This window comes from Apis florea, unplaced genomic scaffold (assembly GCF_048593485.1).
Source record: "Apis florea isolate Af1SG1 unplaced genomic scaffold, ASM4859348v1 contig_3794_pilon, whole genome shotgun sequence".
Classification (NCBI taxonomy): domain Eukaryota; kingdom Metazoa; phylum Arthropoda; class Insecta; order Hymenoptera; family Apidae; genus Apis; species Apis florea.
In genome coordinates, this window is record NW_028256857.1 from 235,613 (window position 1) to 254,968 (window position 19,356).

A 19,356-nucleotide genomic window follows, 5' to 3' on the forward strand; every position below is an offset into this window, starting at 1 on the left:
TACGCATTAAACCACGCATTCGGTATACTTGGAATAGTAACAATATTCATCAATCCTATTCTTGTTAAATTGTTTTTACATACGTTTAGAAAAAAAAAAACCAACCGTTCCAACGAATTTCGATCCAATTTCCAGCTCTGCTTTCCATATTTCCCGGCGAAATTGCTCGTTGCAGCTTTTCAATTCTTTCTTTTTACTTTTCCCAATTTTTTTTTTTTTTTTATTACACCGTTTCGACGATTGCAAATATAGGACGAGAATTGAAAACTTAATTTAAAATCGAAAAAAAAAAAAGAAAAAAAAGAAAAAATGTTACAAATCCAACGGATTAATTTCACGGTATTGATCGATATCTGGGCGAGAGGAGAAAAAGTTTTGTCGATCGAACACCGATTAAACCAACGCGTAACGCGACTAACCGCTAATACACGCGTATGTGGTTAATTAATAATAGCCACGTTTACACAGATTCGCCGCTGTGCAACCGCATTAATTGAAATCCTGGTATATCGGGGGTTATCACGACACTGGCACGATATCGTTTCGTCCGATCTGGAATCGGTTCGATTATCGGAACGTAGCCGTTGGAAATCGGCGACCTAAGGAATAATTAACCAATTGGAACAAATGACGTAGAAATTGCGTGAAATGGGCCGAAAGCGTATCGTTTGTCAAAATCCAATGTACTCGTTAAATGTTTGATAGTACGTTTGTATTCCACAGAATTCGAGAACTTGAATGAAAATGAAAATGAAAATATTGATGAATAGAGATTTTTCTATATACTACAGTTGGATTTAGAACGAAATTAAGTTTAGTAATGCGCCAATTATTATGGAAAATCTTTTGAAAGTGAAACAGTAAAACTTTGTGACGATATTTGATGGTGTACAGTGCATAATAAATAAATAATAAATTTAAGACACAGTATTTTATATATTGCATAATATCTGATACATGGTATATGATATAATGATTTGATATAATGTACAATATCCAGGAAACAGTATCTGGTATGATACATAGTATCAAATGGCTTGCAGTATTTGATATGGTGCACACCATATCCAGAGCACAGTATTTGATATAGCGTGTAGTATTTGTAAAGTATAGAATATAATTATACAACATTTCAGGTGATACACAATATCTTGTGTGATGTGCAATATTCATAGATACAATACGCATGATATTGGTATTTGATAAAAGAATAATTGTTCATCAACATTTTTCTTACTCTGTATTGTAATTTGAGATTATTTTAAATATTTCACATGCAAAAGAATTTTTACTAAAAATATTACACTTTGAATACATTAGAAATCTAATTTACTTAAAAAAATATCCTGTAAAATAAATTTTACGACGTCGATGCTATAATTGCAATAAATTGTCACTTGATCTGGCGCGTGTAATGACATCATCATTTGAAATTCGATGAGAAAGAAGAAATATTTATAAGAGATACGAGGGGGATTTTATTCGAGCGAAATACATGTTGTACGATTAACGAAATAAAATGCCATTGTATTATTTCCATCTGAAAGTGATTGAAATTCGAGAGAAATAAAGCATCGTACCACGATGCGACATTGCATGATGTTTTCAAAGGATTTAAAACTCGAAATGCAATTCCGCGACGCGTCAGTTTTTCGAGTCACTGATATCGTGCGAATCAATTTCATCAATTTCAAAGAAAAAAAATCTGATAAATATTTTTAAAAAAAGCACGAAACATTTTCACCGAACGAACCCATCTTTTTCATCTTAATTCCATTTTGTCGATCGATCGAATTTTTCTTTGCCCAGTTTATTTACACGGAAAAATTAATATTAAAATTTTTTCCAGTTTGTTATTTTCCATCTCCAATTTGATCCACGATGTCAAATTAATTCGAAAATTAATTATACGAGGGGAGGAGATATTTAATAAAATGATGCGATGATGTGAATCATTTTTATAGATAGAGGAGGTATAAAGATTTCAACGAAATGATTTTATCTACATTTTAATAGAGAATTTCGAGATAAATCTACACGAAGATCATAATTACAATGAAAAATAAAGTACACAACAAGTCGTGTTTACAATATAAATATCTATCCTTCCAGCATCAAATAGAAACCTAAAAGTAATCGAACAAAAAAAAATCTGATTTTTAAAGAAATGTTTATCGAAGAAAAAATCCAATTTAATTATGATTATGTTAAATTAAAAACTAACTTACTTTATAATACATTTTTTAAAATCTAATTTAACTTACATAACTTGAGAAATTATGATTTAATAAAGATTAATAACAGTTTAAATCGGTTGAAATAATAATATAGATTTATATAAATGAGATAATATAATTACAATCCGATCTAAAGCGACATCGCATGGTTCACTGGACGCTACGTTTTATAATAAAATAAAATAAACATCTGCATCACGAGCAGCGAACGATCATTCATTTCGTTATTTATAATAAGCGAAACAATGACACAACCGTGCCGATATCGCATCATTTATCTTATAATATTAAATAAACGTATTTCTATTAAAATACGCGTAATTACTATAAATAAATTGTCGCCAATTATTTTTCGATCAGTTACAACGCTGACATTGAAGCAAGTAATTCACGCAACGACCAACTTTTGCTCTACACTCTTCGCTTACAAAAGATTCGTTTTCGGGACAGACGTGCGAAATTACCATAATAACCATTCACGCCTGTTACCAGTCGAGGACAAGTGAAAAGTTCGCGCTTGGAATACGATCCGGGATGTAATTGCACGACGTTGTACAGGGCAGGAGTCACGATGTATAAATGAGACATAAATTTGTAAGGAGATAGGAATCGTTAGTCGGTTGAAATGTATGCCGGCACAATAGAGCCTTGGAGGAGTTTGCCAGTCCGACGCGTGCATATCGCACGGCATAACTACTTACAGTAGATAAGCCGTTGCCTCGGCCCGCCCCCTCGCGTTGCCCGACCGTTAGAAGGATGTTGCACGGATGTGCGTGTAAATGGAATTGTCATCTAGGGATGGCAAAGGCATTTCGAAGATCGAACGAAATTGTTAACTTTTATAAATTATCTTCCTCTCTAATCGTTTATTTTATTACTCGTATTACCTACTTTCTCGGCAGTGATTTTCTGTGTGAAATCAGATTATAAATTAAGTACGGAGTATAAAGAAAAATTCACTATTTTTTATTCAAATATGAAATATATGTTAAATTACAATGTGTTAATATTTGTTAAATAACTGTATAATATAAATTCATGTTACATCGTAGTAATAGATTATTACGAACTTACAAATAAAGTTTCGATTTTTCATAAAAAAAAAAAAAAAAGAAGAAATTAAAAATTTTTTTATTAAAATCCGTTCACAAAATAAAGAAAATTATACTATTGAAATTATTTTTTGTTTTATCCCAATATCGATTGCAAAGATATACGGATACAAAATATTCATAGTATTTAGGATAATAAATCTTCGAATTTCAATAAAAAATAATTATTTAAATGAAGTTTCATGTTTTTAACGTGGAGTAAATCTTTCATAATCGCTATGCATGGATGTTATATTGATTAGAAATTTTTTTAAATTTAATCGAGTTTTAAGATATATATTATGCAAACAAAAAATTTTAAATTGATTCAAATGCTATTTTTTGCATTCTTTTCTTGAATAAAATTCGATGTCGCGTGAGTTTTAATTATACTAATTGATACAAAAAAGTTGAATTGTTCGTGTTTATCTCAAGTGCCATTTTGAGGCAGGCTGGAAATTTTTTATTTATTAAGGTGGCAGTTCTACGTGTAAACCGCGCCACCTCGTGGAATTTTTTAGAAATTTCGACTTTTCGAGCAAGACTGTCTTCCCATTGTCGGATGCCTTTCTTTCGCAGGCTTTTATATCCGGTCTCGGAATATGGAACACGGAAATATTGCGTTCTTTCGTACGATCTAACGGACAGCTTTAATAAGTCTTGCTAAAACACACAGAACATCTACGTTGGGGGGAAAAAATGGTTTTGGTGAAGGTATAAAAAAGTACTATCTGGTTAATATTCGTTCGGATATTAAATAGAATTTTTATGGATACGTGAAAGAAAAAAATCTGAAAAGAAGGTCAAAACATTAATACGAATTGAATATTTTGTAATTTTTAATAACGTTGTATTTTGTTATTCTTTAATCCCAGAGATATTTTTGCTTATAATTAATATTTAAAAAATTTAAGACCAATAGATTAAATTGAAATTTTCGAAAATTTAAAATTTTTTTATTCTTCTTACGAAAATACACTATATTTTTTATTTTTAAAATAGTTTTTCTTATATCTGAAAAGAAAAAGATTTATCTATATCATCAGTTTCAATATGTATTTATAAATTTGAATCAAATCCAATATTTCATAAAATTCAATGAATATCGGTAAAATATAATATAATAGATCAGTTGTGAGGTTATTGAAACTTAGAAAATTTTGTAAGTATTTCAATGAAATTATAAATTAGAATACATTTAAAGTTACTTAAAATATTATTAATATTTTGAGATTATAAATTGTTTTTTATCAAAAGAATTAAGTTTCTCCTACAATTATTTTTCAATTTTTGAAGATATAAATTTAATAAATAAAAAAATAAAACTTAATAAAGTATAACTATAATACATTTATAATCGAGAAAAATTAAAAAGAAGTGATAATTACAAAATTACACCAACATTCTCTTATTTCATTATATCATCATCATTCGCTACACTCAATTTATAAATAAAATATATTTTTTAAAATATTGCAACAATGCAAATTTAAACTAACAAGAAGAATCGTTGTTTATTTCCTTGCTATTTCGTGCTAAACATAAGTATTCCACCATCTCTCCTCTTTTCTTGAACCAACGCAAGCAGAAACCAAGACAAAAGGGAAAAAGAAAGTAGAACGTTCCATTTTTCCCGGATCTAAGTGTATTTAATCACAAGTTTCCAATATTCCAGATTAAACGAAGCGCTCCACCGACATCTCTCCTTTAAAACAAAATCCGCCTTGTTCGTGTTCAATCGTAACCCGGTTTCAAGCGGCGCGCAATCAATTTTCCAAGCTTAACTCCCTTGCGTTTTCCTGCACGAGACTCGTTTTTCGTCGTCCCGCTTAAATCGAGACCAGAGGGGACCATAATTGCGTCGGACCGCGTTGCGTGTCCATTGTGCACCGAGCAAAGGCGGCGGTTACTGTTCCACCACGTGCGTGTCGCTGTATACCCGCAGCCAGATAAGCCCCTATCTCGACAGGCCAATAACATTAGCCGTGCACCGAAACCGGGATGCCCCTAACGCGGGAATATTTCAACATGGAGCCATTAGCGTCTTGCCCTCGGCTGCTGCTCAGAGCCCAACGCTCTTCTCTCTTTTCTTGCTGTTATTATCTTTCTTCCTCAGGATAAAATTGTTAAAATTGCATTGCAAATTATTTTTTAACGGCGAGAAAAAAATTTATGTCCCTGATGTGTTTTAGCGCGTAGAACATAATTTTCTGTAAAAGTGAATTTTTAAATGGTGCGACAGATTTTAAGTTTTTTTCTTTCCTTTTGGGATTTGTAGGCGAATCTTTTCGATTCTCTGTTAGTTTAATTGTTATCAATTGTAAAAAATTTGTCCTTTTTTTGGGGGGGGGGGGAGGGTGAAGTGAAAAAGCTTGGTCCTAATCTTTTAAACTTAATAAGTGTAAAATAGTTTCTATAGAATTTTTAGGTGGCACAAGAGATTTGAAATTTTTTTAATCACGTTCGTAAATATACTTTTCGATTTTTTTGTTTTAATTATAACTTTTTTTTAATTCCTAATTTTTTGATCCTTCAATTCTCTATTTTTAATGTTAAAAATTTATCGAATTTTGAAGAAACCTTCGACTGATGGAAATATAAATCAATTTTAAAGAATTTTTTAAAACATGAGAATATTATATACTATTTATTCGTTATAATAAAGTGATGCATGCAACACGCTGATAAAAATGATTTTCATCCAGTTTCATAATTCATAATAAAAATTCTAAAAATTATATCTCAACCATCTAAAAATATAATTTCTTAAAAACGAACATGTAAAATGACGATTATTCGAAATATAAATTAAATTAAAAATTCTTACGAAATTTTCCTTAATCTGTTCTAAATCTAATGTCTTCATTCAAAATTATTCTTATATAGCAAGAAATACAATTCAAAACAAAAACTGATTGCTACTTAAATCGCTCAATGAAAATAACAATTCAATTTTCACTCGCATCAAATGTTATTTCTCAAATTCATTCAGCGATCGTTCCTAACGCCATAAACTTTCTCCAACACCCTTAATTTCCCCTCTTCTTTTACATTCTTTCCGCGAGGGGATTAGCAAATAGTCGCAAGAAAGTTGGTACGATTCAGCAGGGAATTAGAAAAAGCATGGTAACGAGTTGATGGAAGCGAGGAGGATAGGCGTAATCGCGATGAAGAACGAACCGGACGGAAACGGAGATATCGTTATCAGACTTTCGCCTGCGAACTCCACTAATTTTAACTAACGGTGGAAATATCGCGAAACTTTTGAGCGGCGTGCCAATTTATCTTGCCATCTCTCTGGAAAGAGACAGAGAGGCAAAGGGATAGAAGGAGAGAGGGTGAAGAGATCGGTTCGAAGGAAAACAATGGAGCAAAGTCGAGAGTTTTTATCGTTTTGCTTATCTTCTTGCTCTGCATCTGATGGAAGTTCTACTGTTCCTTAAACAGTATGTATAAACCTACGAAATTGCAGTACAATCTCCTCCGGTATCGTGTGCAATTCCCTCGATGAAGATAGATCGAAGAGTTGATCACAGTTACCACGATAGATTGTAGAAGAATTGTATAAGATGTTCTAATATTGATCCTAGATTGTCCAAATAAGATAATTGGATTTTTAATGAGATTATTTATTTGTATAGTTTTATTGAAAATAATTTCAATTAATTGTATTTAAAATTATCAGAATTAAAATTTATAATTGATCGTTATTAATAATTCCTTATTTTTTTAAAAACTCTACCAAACAATTTTTATATTGAATTTACGAATGTTGAAGTACAACTCATTATAATTATTTCATCAAATTATTTTTAAGTAATCCATTTATTAAACGTTTGATAATAATAATGGTTTGATTTTTCTAATTAATAATTTTTGATTTTAGAATAGAAATTTAATTAAGATAATTCCAATAATAATAAAAAATAGAAAGTAACAAATATTGAAATAGAGTTTTATTAAAATATATATTCGTAAGATACTTTTTTTAGAAAAATCAATTCTAAACATAAAAATTGATATATCATAAAATTGGCTCTCTCTCCTCTCTCTTCCTTTCTGTCTCTCTCCAAATATTAATCCGAAAAATTTAGAAAACAGAAAAAAAATCTGCCACTGCAATGGACGCAATAATTAGCATATAATTTCGAAAAAGCGCGATCGCAAATAAACAATTAGAATAATCACACAAATAAAGATACGAGCGTATCCCCTTTAACGAATGTTTAAAGCAACGCGTTCCCCCTTTTTTCCTTTTTTTTTTCAACGCGTAGAATATCCCGGAAACGGGTCGTAGACGCGTAATTACATAGCAGTTGGAAAAAAAAAAAAAAATCCGGACGAGCGGCGACGAGATTTAAAAGATTAACGAACACAAACGTATGTTTTGCATTTTGCACGCGAACTGCGCACCCGGTTCAACGCCGATTCCCCCTTCCTACCCCCTCCCCTCCCCAAACGGCAGTCAAACGAACCGGGACTGCCGGAGAATTAACGTAATTAGCGATGCTACCGTTCTCTGATTATGTCCCCCTCCCCCCCCCCCCCCCCGGTTTAAAAAGCACACACGACCGCTTCGAGTTTTGTATCGGCCTGTTTCCTTCTCTGAAATCGGTCGAACCGGAAGAGGGGTTGAAAACGTTATGACGATGATGATGACGAGCGACGCTCCTTTGCCCGTTTTCTGGGCGAAATTGTACGAATTAATGGTACGATTAGAGAGGTTTGAAATTGTAATACACGGTGCGTGAGAACGATCCTTGGATTTGTTTTGAGAAATTGGATCAAGTAGCAACTGTCATTCTTAATGATAAGTTAGCATACGTATGAATACGCTAGCCTAAGAAAGTCAAGTTATCTCTCGAAGAATGTTAGTTTAGCTAGTTTTTGAATAAAGCTTTAGTTTTTATAACGCAAACGTTAAACGTGAATATTTTATCAACACAGTTCGTCGAGCGGCTTCGTCCGTAAAGGATCAAGAGATAATCGAATATAATTAATATAAATCAGGGTTTTTATGAGTTTTTGTGGAGAATTGTGTAGGATGAAGGTAAAGGAGAGAAATTTTAATTCTTGAACTTTTCGTGGTTTATTTTATATTTGTCAAAATATACATTAAATATACATAAAGAAATTTTATCTTGTAGAATATTATTCTCGAATTCAATCCTTTTCAGGTTAAAAATTCGATATTAGCAAAGAGGTTTTTTCATCATATTATCGCAAAGAAAAATTTCCAATATAGAAAATAAAATATTTCGTTATCTATTAAATTCAGAAATAATACTTGTTATCTCTCTCCTCCTCCCTCTATAAAATTCTATTTCTCGTTGCCACTTAAAGTATAATAAAAATTTGCAAAATAGCCAAATTCTTTATCTCTATCTTTCATTATTTATCCATTGATACCCAATTGTTCAATCTATAACTGATCATAGAGTACCACATAATTGAGAAGAAAAAAACTTGAGTGGTGAAAATGCAGTTTTAACAAAAACAAATTAAACAATTATAGACATTATTGAGATTTCTTTTCAATCTTAAATATTGTTTAAAAATTTAGAAATAAGATTAGATAGACTTAGGTACAAAGCATAGAGAACGTAATCTCGTTGAATTGAATTCATTAAAAAAGTTGTACAACTCAATTATCTATAACTATAATATTCATCTCCTTCTTTTTTCAAAATATATGAAAATCAACATCAACACTATATTTTATTATCCAAAAATTCCGAACACGAATACGAATTCTCCAATCAATTCGAATAATCGAGATTCCATCGTGTTATAACTCTAGCATCATAGAGTTGTTTTTCCACTCTGCTTATTTTCTTTGTATAATAAAAATAGAGAGAGAGAGAGAGAGAGAGAGAAAATGGAAAGTTGAGAAAGAAAGAACACTGTGAAAAGAGTGTTCAATCGCAACTCCAAGGGACGATTCTTTGACAAGTGATTTCGAGCGCAGGAAATCCGGGTCAAAAGTGCGTACTTTTCGAGAACTCATCTTCCGCGATGACGCCGCGTCGAAAAGCAAAACCTATTCGACACTGTTCGTTAGAGAAAACCCTCGAGTTTCTCGATCGTGGACGTCCACCCTACGTGTCCCAGTTTCCATCTGCGGTTTACGTTCGAGATCGAACGAGAATTCGACTTTTCGATCTTTGATCCACGATGCTATTTCACGACCCTCCAATTGAAAGTTTCGTGTCAGGGAGGATAACGATCGCGTTTCAATTTGAGTGATGGCGCCCCTCGGACGTCGACGTGATATTTTTAACGTGAATAGAAATATCGAGCTGTGATAAATATTTTATAACTGCGAAAGAACGAGACAGTTTGGAGACAGTTATCGAACAGAGATATTGATTCTTAGTTTTGTGGATCGAGAGGAGTTTGTTATTTTGCTGAAAGTTCGAGATATGGGCGAAAAGTTCCTTCGTTTCAACATATTGACGGCATTGCGACTCTTTTTTTGTGTTATTGATAGCGTTTTCTATTATTAGTTCAAATTTCATTCAATTCGTGACACGATGCCAGGAACATTTTATAGCTCGAAATGAAACGAAAATCAAAAATTGAAGAGAGAGAGAGAGAGAGTTTGTTTTCGAGCAAATTTTTTAAATATAAGCAAAGTTAAATTAATTCATCAATATATGAATGAACGTTGATAGAAAGTTATTCCAAAAATAGAAGGTAAAATCAAATATAAAAATTCATTAATTTTTTTGATTATATATGTTTGATTGTTTTATTTCAATTCTTTAAAAAAAATTTGAGCGATAAAATTTTATTCTATATATATTTTTTGCTTATTTTTCTCTCAATCATTTAATCGACGAATTTTTAAATTTAATTTTCGAATTGCGAATTACATTTTTTTTTTTAGCATTTTCACATATAGAATAAATTATTACTAATAATTTATTTGCATCCAATCGTAAATAATCACTCGAAAACCAATCAAGCTTGATTTACTCAAAAATAAAATTTCAAACGAATAATTTTTATTTATCTTTTTTCTTTTCTCTTATTTTTATATTTATCATTCTGTATAATCTATATTATATCGATTAATATTTGATTTTATTTTAAACAAAAGAAATAAAAAATAAGAAACTTTGCATTTCGTGGATATATGATTCTTTTCAAAAATGAGATGAACAATTTTACAATTACGCCATAGATTTAATTGTTATAAAATTTTGCTCATTATAATATTTATTCGTTACCTTATGTTAATGTATGTCATAGCATAGTTAATATTAAATACAATGATTTTATACAAAATAGGATAAATTTAATTTATATTTCCCCCTGTTTGTTCATTATAACATTTTGATTTGATGTATAAAACTTTATTATATCCCTTGTTCTGTAACGTCATTTATTATAAAGTTATTTAACTGAATAATAAAATAAAACAATATTATCTAGTTGTCTAAATCTACTTTTATACTGAAAATATTAAATCGTTAGATCATTAATCACTTTATTATACAAGAAACAAAGATATAATTTTATTGTATTGTTATATAAATTAACAAAATCAAAATCGTGTTTTTCATTCATAGAATGAAATCTTTTTTAAGAGTTATGAAGCGAACCAACTTTTCTTTTTTCTTATAATTAAATTATGATCTTGATCGTGAAATATTGATCTTGAAATATATCGTCAGAATTTTGAAAAAAATTTTCAGGAATGTAAAAGGAAAAGTATTTTATATATTTTTTTGAAAGTTTAACTCAGATTTTTAAATATAGATTAAGTTTAGATTATGAATTAAATTCAGATATATTTTTAATTTTAGACTATGAGATAGCTAATTAATATTTAAATGAATTTGATCAAAGTTTATATATAAATACATTAACTTGTTACAACACAAATCAAGCTAAATCAAACTTAAACTCATTAATTGATTGGCAATCGCCTTGGGGTTATAACGTAACTCTAAACCAATGTATCATAAATGTAATCCAAACTTATCTCAAATCTTGAAAATACAAAAATATTCTAAATATTTTTAATATTTGATATTGCACTACTTATTTAATTTGATATTAAATGCTCTGGACTTCTTCAAAATTAACTTATTAAATTCCAATCATTTTGTAAGATGTCATATATATGTATCATATCTTTTAAAATTGTAATTAGGAAAGAAAATTCAAAAATTTGTCAAAAATATTCCTTTTTCTTATTTTTTTTAGGTGATGTTAACAATATCATAAAATTTTAAAAATTTGTATTATAATAATAACATTAAAATAGATTTGATTAAATCACTAATCTATGTCTTTTCTGCTTTTATTTTGTATAATAGATTATTATATATTTGTATGATACTTATTATCGCATTTATTTAATGCTTTAATAAAAATTATTAAATGTACCGCAAATTATTATTATATATTTTATTAATTCAATTATTATAATTCATTTTATTAAGTCTCGTAAATACAACATTTTATTACATTAATAAAATCCAATAGTTTTTAAAAAATATTTTTGACAGCATTTATACTTATTTTAATAAACGTTTCAATAAATGTTAATAAAAACTTTTTACTTTTTGTTCTTAATGAATTAACGAGCACTGGAAAAAAATATTTAAAACATTATCACAAAATATTTCAATGTTTCCAATTTCCAACAAATATTAAATTTTTATAAATTTAACGTAACAAATTTATATTTTACATAATTATTCATACTCGCTGTATCTGACGAGCAAAAACATCTATGAATAAAATAGTGCCTTCTTAATTGTATCAAGACTGGAATGCATTAGTTATATAAAAAGAAAAAAAAAATAGATGTTCTAAGAAAGCTTCTTTTTTGATTTCATTCACTTTAATGACTCGTGAAAAATATTTCTTATAAGTAAAAATACTGCTCATGTTTATACACTTATGAAAAATTTCAATATGTACAAAATTTTGTTTTAATAGAAATTATTGCATTAATAAAAAATAAGAAAACAAAACGAATAATTAAAATAATAAGAGAAATCACGTGCTATAGTCATAATACGTCACCATTTAGAAAAAATAAAACAAATCTCTTCATTCAATCTTCATTTTTTAATCGTGTTTATAACAAAAATTTATTTTTGCACAAATATTCGTAGTTTATATACGTATAATGAGATAGAAAAAAGTTTAATTTTACATAACTTCAATTTTTAAAGACATATGCGTGTCTCAAGAAATGAAATTTTAATTTTTCAGAAATTAAAGAATATACAGAATCGAACGATACTTTTCTATTTACGCTTTCCTTACTTTTCATATATTAAATCCAACAACAAAATTTATCAACTTTAAAAAAATTAGAAATCTTTTGCTTAAACATATACTGACATATCGTAACATATTTCTCAAAAATTGTAATTTCAAGAATGGATGGAGATAACTGCACGACAATTAAACAAGCAGAATTTCGCGTTGACTCGAACACTTGAAATCTTAATCGAATTACCAACTATCGGTAAACGTCACAAAGAGTCGAAGAATAATTAAAGACCGCGGCGTCGAGTCGAAATAGTTGCGAATTTCGTTCTTCGAATTCCAATTTCCATTAAGCTCCCTTAATTATTGCGTCGACGCAGTTCGTTTCGATAAAATTGCGCGCGCGATCCTCCTCTTTAATGAACAAAAACGAGCCATATTAAAAGCACGTTAAAGAATCAAGGAACGAAATCATCGGTTTTCGATTACAGAAATTGACGGCGAATATCGCACAGTCGCAAGAAATATCGAGTACTAACAAGTGCTTATAAACCAGACTCTTTCGAGCTTCCTTTAATAAATAAATATTATCGATGTTTGTTGAAGAAAAAATTTGCTTCCTTTCGCAAAAATTTATTTAAATTTTCCTCGTTTAACGCTTCACGGCGATGAAACGAGGAAACTTTTAAAAGACGGAGAATGTAAAAAGTTTTCAACTTCGATTGTACAAGCCACTCGAATGTTTTCAGCAATTTAGATAGAAATATTGGCACTCGTTTAAGCGGATACTTAAACGAGTGCCAATATACAACTTAAAAACGTGAAATTCGAGTTATTTTTTTTTTTTTACACTTTAGGTATACTTTAAGATAAATTTTAGTTTTGCTTTCGATTGATCGTTAATTATTAAATATATACGTGTATTGTCAAGAATTGTCGCTGAGAACATATTCAATTAAATTCATTTTAAATTATAAGTAACAATATTTTCCTAAAAAAATGTTATTTTCAAAGAGATTCATTGGAAAAAAGATTGTGAAAAAGAAACCAGAGATTAATAGGAATATAATAAAGAGAAATCTCATTTTACATTCTGATTGTTGCATTGATCATCAATCAATTATAGTAATCAAGTGTGTCGAAAAATTGATTCAATAAAAAAACTTAAAACTGTTTACATAACAGACTTTCATACAGAATGTTCAATTACAAATATTAAACAAAAGTTCCTTAAGTCAAGTTTTTAAATCTTTTTTTTTTTTTAAATATTGCTAATAAACACGAACACTTTAATCAACCTTAATAATCAAACACTAAACAAGCTTGAATTTCTTAAGTCTTGATTTTGATTATTAACTCTTATTTTAATTGAAACAATCATTAAATTTTCTTTATATTCATGCCATATACTTCTACGTAATTATTACCAACATAACCTCTATTATATGAATTTATGTAATAATTTCACAATTTTTTCTATATTCGAAAAAGTTCCAAATTTCAACGTTTTGGAAAGGCCTTTTTCGAACAAAAGTATTCATCCTGCCGTAAATTTGTAAATCGAACAAATCCAATTCTATCCTTCATTGACAATAAGGTCCCTTTATTGTATCCCATCTCTCCCCTGAATGGGAGACATCAATCCCGTTGAATTTGCGGGAAATTAAATGGAAATCTGCGGTCATCAATTAATGAGAAATACCCAAGAATTTAATTCGAATGAGCGAGCTCGTCTATAATAATTGTTTAGCGCGTGCATTGCGTTTTCACGATTAAAACAAAAATTGATTAACGCGAGACAGGGAGCGATATCATGCGAATTCTCGCGTTTCTGTGAGTGAAAAACATTTTATAGATTATGAAAATCACAGTTCAATTCAATATTGTTTAATTTTACATTTTATCTCGCGCTTATTGTAAATTTGCATTAATCGTTCTTTAATGCTAAAACATCCTTTAATGATATTATTGGGAAATATAAATGGGAAATATAAAAAATTGCAGGATAGAGAAGAGAGAAAAAAAAAATATTATTGTTTTCTAATAATGAAAGAAACTTGCCTCTAATATTTCAGATTAGTGTGTGAGAAATAGTTTCTATTAAATAGTATACATTTATATAAATCTATGTATATGCATATATAATAAATATATATTCTATTATATTATATCAATCATAATATTTCTTCTATTTAATTCTGTAATTAATTAATATTAGTTTTATCTAATATTATGTTTTCTTTATTAATATTAGTATTACTATTAATTTTATACTTAATAATTTATTACTGTTTTGAAATTTGAATAATGAATAATGAATAAACAATTAGGATAAAAAATTGGATAATTAAAATTAATATTAAAAATTTTTGTGAAATAATAATTTTCTTCCTGTATCAAATCTATTTTATTAAAATAGAAGAAATATCATTTTTTGAAAACGAAAATTGAATTATTGATCAAGAATTCACAAAATCAGTGAAAATAATTTTTAAATGCAGCATCTCAAAGAACAATTTATTGATCAAATTCAAAAAACCGCTTGTTCGCTATTAAAAGTTTTAAATAGCGAAAAAAAAATTTTGCCTGTGTGTTTCGTTCCATTCCGTTATATTTCATTCTGTGTACGTTGGAATTACTCAAATTTGACGATAATTTGTTTAATGAAACGTGAATAAACTGAGATAAGTATCCTCGCCAGATCAATCAGACGACAAACGGCGTGCAAATGTAATGCAATGTCAAGTTTTGGAGCAATTATTGTAATTATTCTAATTAGAGAATAAATAATTACAATTATAAATATTAAAAATAAATTTTGCTATTTTGTACTCTTATCTTAATTTAACAAATACAAACAATTAAAAAATTCTATTATTTTAAAACAGTTTTAAAATTGTACGCATAATTTTTGAAAAATATTTATTTTTTACAAAGAAAACTTGCTTCTTTTTCGAAAAAATTTTTCACACGAATTCTATTTTTCAAAATAGTTCAAAATTTGCAATCAAATCATTTTTTATAAAAAAAAAACGAAAAAATCATTATTATTTTACAAGACAGATAAAACTATATATATTACAACGATTATTTTTAAGGAGAAACGAAAAATTAACTGAACGAAGAATTTTTAGTAAGAAAATTTTTAAATTTATAAAGATTGAAATTCATTCGATTAATATTCGATTTGCTTATTCATCCAATATTCAAATCTGTCGTATTCTAACACTATATAAAAGTATCATTTTTTTAAATATTTATAAAAAAATTCAAAGTCAATGATATTTGCAATATATTCTTATTTAAACATCAGACTGCATCAATCATTCGGTTAATACTTGGATGAATGACTTGAGAATACCATTAGATGTTAAAAACAACACTATTTGTTATCAAACAATTCAACCGAATTCATTTTAAATTCCCTGATTAATGACAATTACACTCAATATCGAATGTACAGAAACAAATAATAGTACAATCTACAAAGGAAATCTAGTCTATCAATCATTTGAACTCGCTCACTTCACGCACGATCTATCCTAGCTCCATCGCTAAATCTCGAGTCGAGTCAAGTTATCTCTTTCAACGAGAAAAGAACGAAAGAAATACGCGGTGGAAAGAAATATAAAACTAAAGACATCTACGTAAGGAAAAAAAGAGGTCGAGAAACGAACAAGGGAACAAAGAGGGAGGACGCGTTTTACCTGCGTTATACATGCAGGTAAGCTGGAATACAAATTTCGCAACGGTTCGTTAGAGACAAGAAAAGAGGTTATGTCCGTACCTTGAGAGCGGGCCACGCTTCGTTACTCATCCGTCGAGTGGTCCTGAAACAAAAACGGCAACGGATGCAATTAGACACAATGCTTCTACCTTATTCCCACGTATATGTGTACATATAACACGTGTACATGTACGTGTGTATTACGCGTGATTATAGAAGACAGACTTGGGATACGAAGGAAGAAGGAGAGAGAGAGAGAGAGAGACTCCTCCTGTTCCAAGTCGGATTTCCTATTGAATTTAGTCCGAGCTCACGAGAGATTCGTAATATTATATCACAGTCTATCCTCATTTGCGCACTCCCGAGGAATCCATTTCCGACTTTTCTTCGCTCGCAGTTTGTGGTGCCGCTTTGGGGCTCACCCCCCCCCCCCTCCCTAGTCCTGCTCTGACCTCAGACGAGATCTCGTTTGTCACGGTTTGTTGTTTTTGCGCATTTTTCAATTCGTACGTATCTACGTCCAAAGAAGGAAAATACGAGTAGAAGGCCTCGTGATATAACTCGTGTTTAATACAATTAAGACATGTTTAGGTATATATTGATGAATAATTCGTTTGTGAGTAAGTGCGTCCTCTTTTGTCCTCTGTAAATATATTCATGTATTTATGTCGATAATTGATTGATTTAAAAAATATTTTTAGTATGTAAAAAACGAGAAAAGAGTAAAGTTTCTTCAATGATGCATCATAATTAGACTATTTACTTTTGCCATATTTCATTTTATCTTATTATATTAATATGAAATTTGGCAAAGTATTTAATATAGTACTTAATTATTATAACAAATTGAGGAAAATACTTTTGTGTTATCAAGTAAATACTCTAAGAATAAAATAAATTATGTTGGATTGTTTCAAAAAAACTAAAAATAATTATAAAATAAAAAATAATTGATATAACTATATATATATCTATTTATATATAAACATAACCTACAAATATTGAATTATTTAAGTCAACATTGTAATTTGATCAAATTCAATCATGAATATTCATCTCGCTTCCTTCAATTGCTTATAATTTATAATAAATAAATAAATAACCAGCCAACATTTTCGTACAGTAATTTTTACAGCGATGTTTTACTAATATAAATCTTGTCTGAACATTTTATAAAAATCCAATTTTTGAAGAAATTGAAAAATCGACGAACCAAAAGTATTTTTCGATATTAAATATTACAAATTGCACGCATTCTCAGATCGCAATTAATTTATTAAAGTAAATTCGTTGACACCAATAAAAATGCAACGAACGAACACACGTTTCTTTCAAAAACTTTGATAACTTTCCCTTTGACTATTGCAATCGATATTTCATTGCAAGTTCAAGAATAGCACGGGCTACATGTGTGAGTTAGAAAGTCACTTAAGTGTTTAAGCTGGATATGGACAATGTCACGTCGACAAAACAATATGCTGTACGCATACAATGCCCCTCGAAGTTGACTAACAATGAACTCCACATCGATGCAACACCCCATCCAAGAAACTTTTCGCGTTATAAAACGCTGCGTGTGGAGCTGTATCCACTTGTATCGCATACGAAATTCACCGCAAGGATCAGAGACGATTTTCGGCCAAGCTTTGATAATGATCTCTAAAAGGAATGGTGAGGAAGGATGGACTCCAGGTGGATTCCATTCTCATTCTAAAAGGGCAATCTCGCTTCCCCGGAGCGAAGTTTCTTGACAAAAAGTTGAAACGCGTCGAGTCCCTTGTCGTGGACAGGATTTTCGAGCCGAGAGACCCCACCCTCCTTTTGAGCGATCCGCACGTTACCATTCGTTGGAAGCTAGAGCTACTCTTTTGCACCATTTTCACGCTTCCAAATCAATTTTACGCTTCCTTTTCTTCTTCTTTTCCCACTTCACGCTGTTTTGAAGCAGCCAAGTAATTGTTGTTAAAAATACCACGCCAGTCGGACGTTTCGTGAAACTTTATTTATTTATTTCATTATTTCGTTCGTTAATGTCGTTTTCGATGCGATTTTTCATAGAATATAGCACATTTATAGCGGTGTCTTTTTTGTAATAATGCTTCGCTACAATAATTATCGAATATAGACTTTTTCACTTCTTTCTGTTTCCAAAGATGAACAGAATTATAAATATTTCGAGAATATAAAATGATGGCGATAGATAAGTATGTCATATTTGATAGAACTATATTATTTGTAAGAGATTTGTATTGATTATTGTGCCTTGATGTAATCATACCATCTTAAATTATACATTATTCTAACTATTAATATATTCGATTAAACATTTAGTTTTATTCAATTCTAAAAATAATCATTTAAATTTGTGATTCGAAAGATATGATTTTGCTCAATCACGAATTAAAAGTTTATGAATAAATTTTATCGATTCCAATAATAAGAGAACATTAATTTATACTGTGAATGAATTAAAGAAAAATGTTAATTTTAATGAAAATTCTGGAAATGAAATTAAATTGAATGGGCGAAATATTTTCTTGCAACAAATAAAAATCCCGGAAATATTTTAATCAAACCTGGTAAATTCTCTCGGCCCGGCTACGAGATTTCTTCGTTCAGGATCCCTAATGAGCCTCGGTTTTTGGGTCACACGTCCCCTTTCAAACTTACTGCGCATACGTCTTCCCGCAATTTCCTCCAACCTTTGTGCATTCGAATCTTTCAACTCGGCGTGCTTCTGGAACTCTATCCACTCGGGGGAATGGGAACGAGACAAAGAACTTAAAACTTCGGAATAAAGTCGGATATTGATCCGCCTCGTGACTTTTTTGCGGGAGCATGGCTTCTTTCCAGAAGATACCATAATGCATTCTCGAAGAATGGTAATGTAAATACGACATTGTTCGCCTTTGAAATTAAACTCGAAACATAGTTAAAATGAAGAGACGAAGAAAGAATGTTTCAAGCAATTGAATCTATGTTTCCTTTATTTAAAGTGATTTTAACATTTCAAGATACACCAAATTTTATATTATAGCGCATCTTACTTCAAATTCATCGATTTGAT

The 19,356-nt window shown here is 29.8% G+C and overlaps 2 long non-coding RNA genes across 2 annotated transcripts in view; one reads left to right on the forward strand and one right to left on the reverse strand.

The window, feature by feature from the left end:
• The window catches only part of LOC147656330 (uncharacterized), a 160,255-nt gene that overhangs the window by 64,652 nt on the left and 76,247 nt on the right, over positions 1 to 19,356 (forward strand). The gene's annotated exons all lie outside the window — the stretch shown is intronic.
• The window catches only part of LOC147656331 (uncharacterized), a 309,998-nt gene continuing 306,991 nt past the window's right edge, over positions 16,350 to 19,356 (reverse strand). Inside the window, exon 3 of the long non-coding RNA XR_015294611.1 lies at positions 16,350 to 16,392. This is a non-coding gene — a long non-coding RNA (uncharacterized LOC147656331). The remainder of the gene's footprint in view (positions 16,393 to 19,356) is intronic.